Raw genomic sequence first — 10321 nt, forward strand, 5'->3', positions numbered from 1 at the left:
CTAACCCACCATGGGCAATAGAAAAGTCATTGTTGCAAACAGTGCAGTGAGCAACACTGTCATTATTTTTGACCCCTATTAGGCAGGGTTACACTTTAGTGTAGTCTGGGGTGACGTACATTTTATATTTTCTTTTTTTGGAACACTCTGCTACTCTGACTTTTTTTGGAACTCTCTTGCTCTCTCTCTCTCGCTCGTGATCGCTCTCACTCGCGCTCGCTCTCTCGCGCTTGCTTTCTCGCTCTTGTTCTCGCTCGCTCTCTCGGTCTCAAAATAATTTCTGGTACATTGTATATAATTTGCGGGCATCAGGGAGCCACTATTAATACGCGAGAGACTCCCAGAACTTCCGGGAGAGGTGGGATGTCTGCGCTCATCCACGAGAGATTCCACCTGTACATGTTTCCGGAAGCCCTTAAGGCAGCCGTACGGTGTTTTCTCTTTTGAAGGAAGGCACAGCAGTGTAATGGTGAATGTAACACTTTACAGAACCAGTCTAGCCGCTGGCCGTAAGGAGTTTGTACGTTCTCCATGTGACCAGGTGGGTTTCCTCCGGCTGCTCTGGTTTCCTCCACATTCCAAAGACGCAGGGATTAATAAGCGTTAGTAAAATGTGGCATGCTAAACTTACGGGCTGCCCCCAGCACATCCTCGGACTGTGACACAAGTTGATGAATTACGCTCTGCTTTTTGGTGTACAGTACTATACAAAAAGCCTTAGGTACATATATACAGCTGGGCTGTCTAAGACTTTTGCACAACAGTCCTTGTCAACATGGAAAGGAGAGTGAGCTTATAAATCTTGTGGGAGCAAAGGATGTTGTGAATGGTGAGGGTGGAGCATTGGGACGGGTAGCAAAGAAAGAGTGCCAGGGGTGGGGTGATGTAGGTGCAAACACACCCAACCCTGAGACACCAGGCAAGGTCATTTGATTCAAAACAATTGGTTTATTGATCATTATAGAAAGTCTCTCTGGTGCTTCCTATTCCCTCTCCTCTCCCTTCCCCTTTCCCAACCATGATTCCCTTCTCCTTGCCCCCTTCCCACTCTCAGTCCACAACAGAGACCCACATCAGAATCAGGTTTATCATCACTCATCTATGTCTTGAAATTTGCAGCAGCAGTACAGTGCAATATGAAATTACTACAGTACTGTGTAAAAAAAATGTTAGGCACCCTAGCTATGTATATGTACCTAAGATTTTTGCACAGTACTGTACATATGACAAGTAAAGCTAATCTTTAATCTTTAAATGTAAAGAAAGCTTGTAAAAAATGTAAGGCATGTGCTGTAAGAAAAATTGAAGTATTGATTATTATTGTTAGAAATTATATTTACAAATGAAAACTTAATTGAATATTGTAAGTACTATTTTTATATTGAAAACACATTCTTTACATGTTATAGAACCAGAAATTACTCCTTCATTTCAACAGTTTGACTATTTGTTACTTAACAACCAGTGATTTACATGAAGATAAACACTAGCACTGTAAAATATTACGTACCAGATAATGACAACATTACATAATTAGTTATTCCTCTAAATCATTGAATCACTAATTATGAATGCATATTATATGTGTACTCATTACATATAATTAAGCTCATTTTCTCTGTTTAATGCTGCAAACCCAATCATTTTATGTTGGTTGGACTGATGAAGGAAAAATGTTTTAAACAGTATTTATTTCACACAATTCTGTCAGCCAAAGTGTAGGTTTTCGCAAATAAAACAGCGTGAGGCATTTTATGCTTAAGAAAAACCATAACAACTCATATTTTGTACTCCATACACAGAACACAAAGTGTGTAACAGAACTTCACAGAATTACAACATCATCTCAGACCAGCCTCTTAAGGTGAACCCCAAATCAATGTCGGTGGTTGTGAATTATGTACATTTCCCTCAGTTACATTATCAAAATCAGGTTTATTATCACTGGCATGTGACGTGAAATTTGTTAACTTAGCAGCAGCAGTTCAATGCGATACGTAATATAGAAGAAATAATAATAATCAATCGATCAATTACAGTATACATATATTTAATAGATTAAAAATCGTGCCAAAATCAGAAGTAATATATATATTAAAAAAGTGAGGTAGAGTCCAAAGATTCAATATCCATTTAGGAATCGGATGGCAGAGCTGTTCCTGAATCACTGAGTATGTACCTTCAGGCTTCTGTACCTCCTACCTGATGGTAACAGTGAGAAAAGGGCATGCCCTGAGTGCTGGAGGTCCTTAATAATGGATGCTGCCTTTCTGAGAGACCACTCCTCAAAGATGTCCAGAGTACTTTATGGGCTAGTACCCAAGATGGAGATGACTATATTTACAACCCTCTGCAGCTTCTTTCGGTCCTGTGCAGTAGCCCCCACCATACCAGACAGTGATGCAGCCTGATAGAATGCTCTCCACAGTATATCTACAGAAGTTTTTGAGAGTATTTTTTGACATACCTAATCTCTTCAAACTCCTAATGAAGTATAGTTGCTGTTTTGCCTTCTTTATAACTGCATCGATATGTTGGGACCAGGTTAGATCCTCAGAGATCATTCCTCTCCAAAAGTATATTTAGTGTCAAAGTACATGCATGTCATCAGATAGAAAGAAACACTGAAAAGCCCTCAGCACAATACAGGCCCTTCAGCCCACAATGCTGTGCTGAACATGTACTTACTTTAGAAATTACCTAGGGGTTACTCATAGCCCTCGATTTTTCTAAGCCCCATGTACCTATCCAGGAGTCTCTTAAAAGACACTGGTGGATTTCTGGATACTGTACTACCTAGAAATTCATTTTCTTGCAGGCTTTTACAAGAAAATAAAGTACTGAAATAGAATTTATGATCAACTATACATAAACAAAGACTACCAAATAACCAATGTGCAAAAAAATTTTGGAAATAATTTTAAAAAGGTAGTACTGAGTTACAGAGTCTTGAAAGTGAGTATATAGGTTGTGGAGTCAGTTGAGTGTTGGAGTGAGTGAAGTTATCATCTCTGGTTCAGGAGCCTGATGGTTGAGGGGTAATAACTGTTCCTGAACTGGGTGGTGTGGGTCCTGAGGCTCTTTCTGTCCCAGGGATGAGGTCTTTGGAGCTTCTGTTGGTGTTTCTATAGCTTTGAGTTTTTTTTTTACTGGGATGGCATTGCAAAGCCGGGCTTAGGACTGACCATGTCAGAGTTCATAAACGCTAGGATCAGGAATAGTTGATAGGACCATCCCAACTGCCCTGCTATTCAATAAATTCAAGGGTAGCCCTGTGCTTGGTCCTGTCTTGTACAAAAAGGACGGGTTGCACTTGAATCTGAGGGGAACCAATATCCTGGCAGGGAGGTTTGCTAATGCTATTGGGGAGGGTTTAAACTAGATTTGCAGAGATCTGAAGAGGCAGAGAATGGAAGGATTAGTGCATAAGTAGAGGCAGCTTGTAGGGAGTTTGTGAGGAAGGACAGGCAGATGTTACAGCAAAGATGCACTCAGCCTGATGGTTTGAGATGTGTCTATTTTAATGCAACGAGTAGTATAAACAAAGTGGATGAACGTAGAGCATGGATCAAGACATGGAACTATGACGTTGTGGCCATTACAGAGACTTGGATGTCTCAGGGGCAGGAATGGCTGCTGAGTGTGCCGAGCTTTAGATGTTTCAAAAAGGACAGGGAGGGAGGCAAAAGAGGTGGGGCTTGGCATTGGTAATCAAGGATAGTATCACAGCTGCAGAAAAGGAGGAAGTCATGGAGGGAATACTGAATCAGTGTAGGTAGAAGTCAGAAACAGGAATGAGGCAATAACTCTATTGGGTGTTTTTAAAAGACCCCCCCCCCCCAATAGTAACAGAGACATCGAGGAGCAGATAGGGAGGCAGATTCTGGAATGGTGCAATAATAACAGAGTTGTTGTGATGGGTGATTGTAACTTTCCTAATATGGACTGGCATCTCCTTAGCGCAAGGGATTTAAATGGGGTGGAGTTTGTTAGGTGTGTTCAGGAAGGTTTCCTGAAGCAATATGTTTGATAAGCCAACTAGAGAAGAGGCTGTACTTGATCTTGGGTATTGGGAAATTAACCTGGTCAGGTGTCAGATCTCTCGGTGGGAGAACATTTTGGAGGTAGTGATCACAACTCTATCTCCTTCACCATAGTGCTGGAGAGGGATAGGAGCAGATAATTTGGGAAAACATTTAATTGGGATAGGGGAAATATGATGCTATTTGGCAGGAACTTGGGAGCAGATGTTCTCAGGGAAATGCGTGGCAGAAATGTGGCAAATGTTCAGGGAATATTTGCATGGCATTCTGCATAGTTATGTTCCATTGAGGCATGGAAAGGATGGTAGGGTAAAAGAATCATGGTGTACAAAGGATCTAGAAGATCTAGTTAAGAAGAAACGAAAAACTTATGTAAGGTTCAAGAAACTAGGTACCGTTAGAGCTCCAGAAAATTACAAGGGTGCTAGGGAAGGAGCTTAAGAATGAAATTAGGAGAGCTAGAAGGGAATATGAGAAAGACATGGTGAACAGGATTAAGGAAAACCCCAAGGCACTCTACAGGTATGTGAAGAGCAAGAGGATGAGTTGTGTGAAAATAGGACTAATCAGGAGTGAGAGTGGAAACACATGCATGGAGTCAGAGGACATAGCGGTGGTACTGAATGACTCCTTTGCTTCAGTATTCACCAGGGAAAAGGACCTTGGTAATTGTGAGGATGTCTTACAGTGGACTGAAACACTTGAGCATATAGACATTAAGAAAGAGGATGTGCTGGAGCTTTTGAAAAGCATTAAGTTAGATAAATTGCCGGGACTGGACGAGATATACCCCAGGCTACTGTGGGAGGCGAGGAATGAGATTACTGAGCCTCTCGCAATGATCTTTGCATCATCAATAGAGGCGGGATAAATACTGGAGGATTGGGGGGTTGCAAAGATTGTTCCCTTGTTCAAGAAAGGGAGTAGAGATAACCCATGAAATTATAGACCAGTGAGTCTTAGTTCAGTGGTGAGCAAGTTGTTGAAGATCCTGAGAAGCAGGATTTCTGAGCACTTGGAGAAACATAATCTGATAGTCAGCATGGCTTGTCAAGAGCTGGTCATGCCTTGCAAGCCTGATTGAATTCTTTGAGGATGTAGCAAAACACATTGATGAAGGTAGAGCAGTGGATGTAATGTATATGGATTTCAGTAAGGCATTTGATATGGTTCCCCTTGCAAGGCTCATTCATAAAGTAATGAGGCATGGGATCCAAGGAGACCTTGCTTTGTGGATCTAGATCTGGCTTGCCCACAGATGGCAAAGGGTGGTTGTAGATGGGTCATATTCTGCATGGATGTTGGTGACCAGTGGTGTTCTGCAGGGATCTGTTCTGGGACCCCTCCTCTTTGTGATTTTTATAAATGACCTGGATGAAGAAGTAGAAGGGTGGGTTAGTAAGTTTGCTGATGACACAAAGGTTGGAGGTGTTGTGGGTAGTGTGGAGGGCTGTCAGAGTTTGCAGCAGGACATGGATAGGATACAGAACTGGGCTGAGAAGTGGCAGGTGGAGTTCAACCCAGGTGAGTGTAAAGTGGTTCATTTTGGTTGGTCAAATTTGAAGACAGAATATAGTATTAATGGTAAGACTCTTGGCTGTGTGGAGGATCAGAGAGATCTTGGGGTTCGTATCCATAGGACACTCAAAGCTGCTGCACAGGTTGACAGTGCTGTTAAGAAGGCATATGGTGTGTTGGCATTCATCAACCGTGGGATTGAGTTCAAGAGCCGTGAGGTAATGTTACAGCTCTGTAAGACCTTGGTCAGACTCCACTTGGAGTACTGTGTTTGGTTCTGGTCACCTCACTATAAGAAGGATGTAAATACTATAGAGTGCAGAGGAGATTTACAATGATTTTGCCTGGATTGGAGGGCATGCCTTATGAGAATAGGTTGAGTGAACTTAGCCTTTTCTCCTTGGAACAACAGAGGATGAGAGCTGACCTGATAGAGGTGTATAAGATAATGAGGGGCATTGATCATGTGGATAGCCAAAGGCTTTTTCCCAGGGCTGATATGGTTAACATGAGTAGGCACAGTTTTCAGGTGCTTGGAAGCAGGTACTGAGGGGATGTCAGGGGTAAGTTTTTCAAACAGAGAGTGATGGGTGCGTGGAATGCACTGCCAGCGGCGGTGGTGGAGGGGGAGACAATAGGGTCTTTTAAGAGACTCTTAGGTACATGGAATTTAGAAAAATAGAGGGCTATGCGAGAGGGTAATTCTAGGTAGTTTCTAAAGTAGGTTACATTAGACAAAAAGAGGATTTTGAATGGAGGATGTCAGATAGCATTTACAGGATAAAATGTGGGGGGGCACAGTCGTGTAGTGGTTAGCACAACAATTTACAGTACAGGTGGCATGGCATGGTAGTGTAGTGATTAGCACAATGATTTACAGTAATCTGCATGGTAGTGTAGTGATTAGCACAATGATTTACAGTAATCTATATGGTAGTGTAATGATTAGCACAATGATTTACAGTACAGTCAGTATGGTAGTGTAGTGGTTAGCACAATGATTTATAGTACAGGCAGCTTGGGTTCAATTCCAGTCAATGTCGCTTGGGTTTTCTCTGGGTGTTCCGGTTTCCTCCCACAGTCCAAAGGCGTACAGGTTTGTAGGTTCATTGGCCATTGTAAATTGTTAGGCCCTTGTCAGGAACAGGCCCTTCAGCCCATCTAGTTTGTAACAGACTATTAATCTGCCTAGTCCCATCGACTTGCACCTGGACTATAGCCCTCCAGCCTCTTCCATCCATGTTCTTATCCAAACTTTTCTTCGGTGTTGAAATTAAACTCAGATCCACCACTTGCATGGGCAGCTCACTCCACACTCACACCACCCGCTGAGTGAAGACATCCATCTCAGGCTCCCCTTAAACATTTCACCTTTCCCTCCCCCCTATTCCATGACCCCTAGTTGTAGTCTCAACCAACCCTAGGGGAAAAGGCCTGCTTTCGTTTACCCTATCTATACCCCTCATAATTTTGTATATTTCTATCAAGTTTCCTCTTATTCTCCTCCGCTCCAGGGAATAAAGAACCTTTCCCTATAACTCAGGTTCTCAAGTCCCAGCAATATCTTTGTAATATTTGATAGAAATTAAAAGAAAACATTTCCAGCCTGTTGTTATATTTCCAGCCTTTTTAATATGATAAGTGATCTAAAATAATTAATTTACAACAATTAGATCAGTCTCAGAAATTTGCTTGCCTGAATAACTTACCGTTGAGTGGTGGCAGTCAGCACATTTTGTGCACCACAATTCCCAGGGAGACTTTGGACTGGGTATAGTTAGGCAGTTGACAAGGGCTGATAAAAAGGAGTTAGGGTTAAGCAGAATAGCCATTTGGGAGTGGGTCAGTGTTGGATTGGGGAGTTAAGGGCTTAGCTTATCAAAGCTTTGGCAAGGGGAGGCAAAGAATATAGGTAGACAAAGATTTTTTTCCTCCATTATTTATTCTTTATTTCTTTCTTATTGCACATTTACAGCAGTGAAGATGTCAGGCAGGATAGTGGAATGCTCCTCTTGTGAGGTGTGGGAAGACAGAGAGAGCTCCAGTGTCCCTGAAGAATACACCTGCGCGAAGTGCATCCAGCTGCATCCTCTAACAATGCACATTAGGGAGTTGGAGTTGAACTTGATAAACTCTGGATCATTCAGGAGACTGAAGGATTGGCAGGACATTTAGAGAGGTAGTTGAGGGACATAGGAAACTGGGTGATAGTCAGGAGGGGGGAAGGGGTTAAGGGGCCTGTGCAGAGAACCCCTGTGGCCTTTCCCCTCAACAACAGACATATCACTTTGGATACTGTTGGGGGGATGACCTAACAGAGGAAAGTCACAGTGGTCAGGTCTCTGGCACTGAGTCTGGCTCTGTGACTTAGAAAGGAAGGGGGGAGAAGATGAAAGCTGTAGTGATAGGGGATTCATTGGTTAGGGAAACAAGAAGGAGGTTCTGTGGATGAGAATAAGATTCCTGGATGGTTTCTTGCCTCCCAGTTGCCAGGGAGAGGGACACCTCAAATCAAGACCACAGCATTAAGTGGGAGGGTGAGCAGCCAGTGGTCATGGTCCACGTTGATATCAATGACATGGGTGATGAGGTTCTGCGAAGTGTGTTCAGTGAGTTAGGTGCTAAGTTAAAGGACTTTCAGAGCCTCCAGGGTTGTGATCTCCAGATTGCTACCTGTGCCACATGCTAGTGAGGCCAGAGTGGAAAGATTATACAGTTTAACACATGGCTAAGACGTTGGTGCAAGAGGGAAAGCTTCAGATTTTTGGATCATTGGAGTCTCTTCCAGGGAAGGTGGGACCTGTACTGAAGGGGCGGTTTGCACCTGAACCAGAGGGGACTAATATCCTAGTGGGAAGGTTTGTTAGTGATGCATGGGGAATGGGACAGGACAGGTGACAGAAGTTTGTGTAGGGAAGCATTTGGCATCTAGTGATCACAATGCCATTAGTTTCATGATAATTATGGAAAAGGATAGGTCTGGTCCTCGGGTTGAGATTCTAAATTGGAGAAAAGTCAATTTTGATGGTATCAAAAAGGATCTGGCAAGTGTGGATTGGGACAGGTTGTTTTCTGGCAAAGATGTACTTAGTAAGTGAGAGGCCTTCAAAAGAGAAATTTTGAGAGTACAGAGTTTGTATGTTCCTGTCAGAATAAAAGGCCAGGATAACAGTTTTAGAGAACCTTGGTTTTTGAGAGTTATTGAGGCCCTGGTTAAGAAAAAGGAGGTGTATAGCAGGTGTAAGCAGGAAGGAGCAAATGAGGTACTTGAAGAGTATAAGAAATGCAAGAGAACACTTCAGAAGGAAATCAGGAGGACTAAAAGAAGGCATGAGGTTGCCTTAGCAGATAAGGAGAAGGAGAATTCTAAGGTCTTCCACAGATACATTAAGAGCAAAAGGATTTCAAGGGACAAAGTTGGTTCTCTGAAAGATCAAAATGGTATACTGTGTGTGGAGCCAAAAGAGGTGGGGAGATCTTAAATGGATTATTTGCATCTGTATTTACTTGGGAGAAGGACACAGAGTCTATAGAAGTGAGGCAAAGCAGCATCAATTTCATGGACCCTATACAAATTACAGAGGAGGAGATGTTTACTGTCTTGAGGCAAATTAAGAATGGACAAATCCCCAGGGCCTGACATTATGTTCCCTTGGGCCCTCAGGGAGGCAAGTGCAGAAATTTCAGGGGCCCTGGCAGAGATACTTAAAACATTCTAAGCCACAAATGAGGTGCTGGAGGATTGGAGGATATCTAATATTCTGTTGTTTAAGGAAGTCTCTAATAAACCAGGGGATTACAGGCCAGTAAGTCTAACATCAGTAGTAGGAAAGTTATTGGAAGGTATTCTAAGGGACCACATATATAAGTATTTGTATAAACAGGGACTGATTGGTGATAGTCAACAGGGCTTTGTGCGTAGTAAGTCATATCTAACCAAGGATGTTATCAGGAAAGTTGATGAAGGCAAAGCAGTGAATGTCATCTACATGACTTTAGCAAGGCCTTTGACAAGGTCCCACATGGGAGGTTGGTCAATAAGCTTCAGTTGCTTGACATTCAAGATGAGGTAGTAAATTGGACTAGATATTGGCTTAGTGGAAGAAGCCAGAGAGTGGTTGTAGATGGTTGCCTTTCTGACTGAAGGTCTATGACTACTGATGTGGTATCCTTTGTTGTTGTCATCTATATCAATGATCTGGATGATAATGTGGTTAACTGGATCAGCAAACTTGTGGATGACACCAAGACTGGGGTGTAGTGGACAGCAAGGAAGACCACTAAAGCTTGCAGCAGGATCTGGACCAGCGGGAACAATGGGCTGAAAAATGGCAGATAGAATTTAATGCAGACAAGTGTGAAGTGTTGCACTTTAGGAGGAACTACCAAGGCAGATCTTACGAGGTGAGCAGTAAGGCACTATGGAGTGTGATAGAACCGAGGGATCTGGGAATACAGATTCATTACTCCTTGAATGTGGCATCATAGATAGATAGGGTTATAAAGAAAACTTATGGCACACTGGCCTTCATAAATCAATGCACTGAGTCTGGGAGGTGGAATGTTACATTGAAATTGTTTAAGATATTGGTGAGGCCTAATTTGCAGTATTGTTAAAGATGTAAATAAGGTTGAAGGAGAGCAGAGAAAATTGTCAAGGATGTTGCTGGAACCTGAGGACCTGAGTTATAGGGAAAGGTTAAACAGGTAAGGAATTTATTCCCTAGAACATTGGAGAATGAGGGGAGATTTGTTAGACG

This window comes from Mobula birostris, chromosome 9 (genome assembly GCF_030028105.1).
Source record: "Mobula birostris isolate sMobBir1 chromosome 9, sMobBir1.hap1, whole genome shotgun sequence".
Classification (NCBI taxonomy): Eukaryota; Metazoa; Chordata; class Chondrichthyes; order Myliobatiformes; family Myliobatidae; genus Mobula; species Mobula birostris.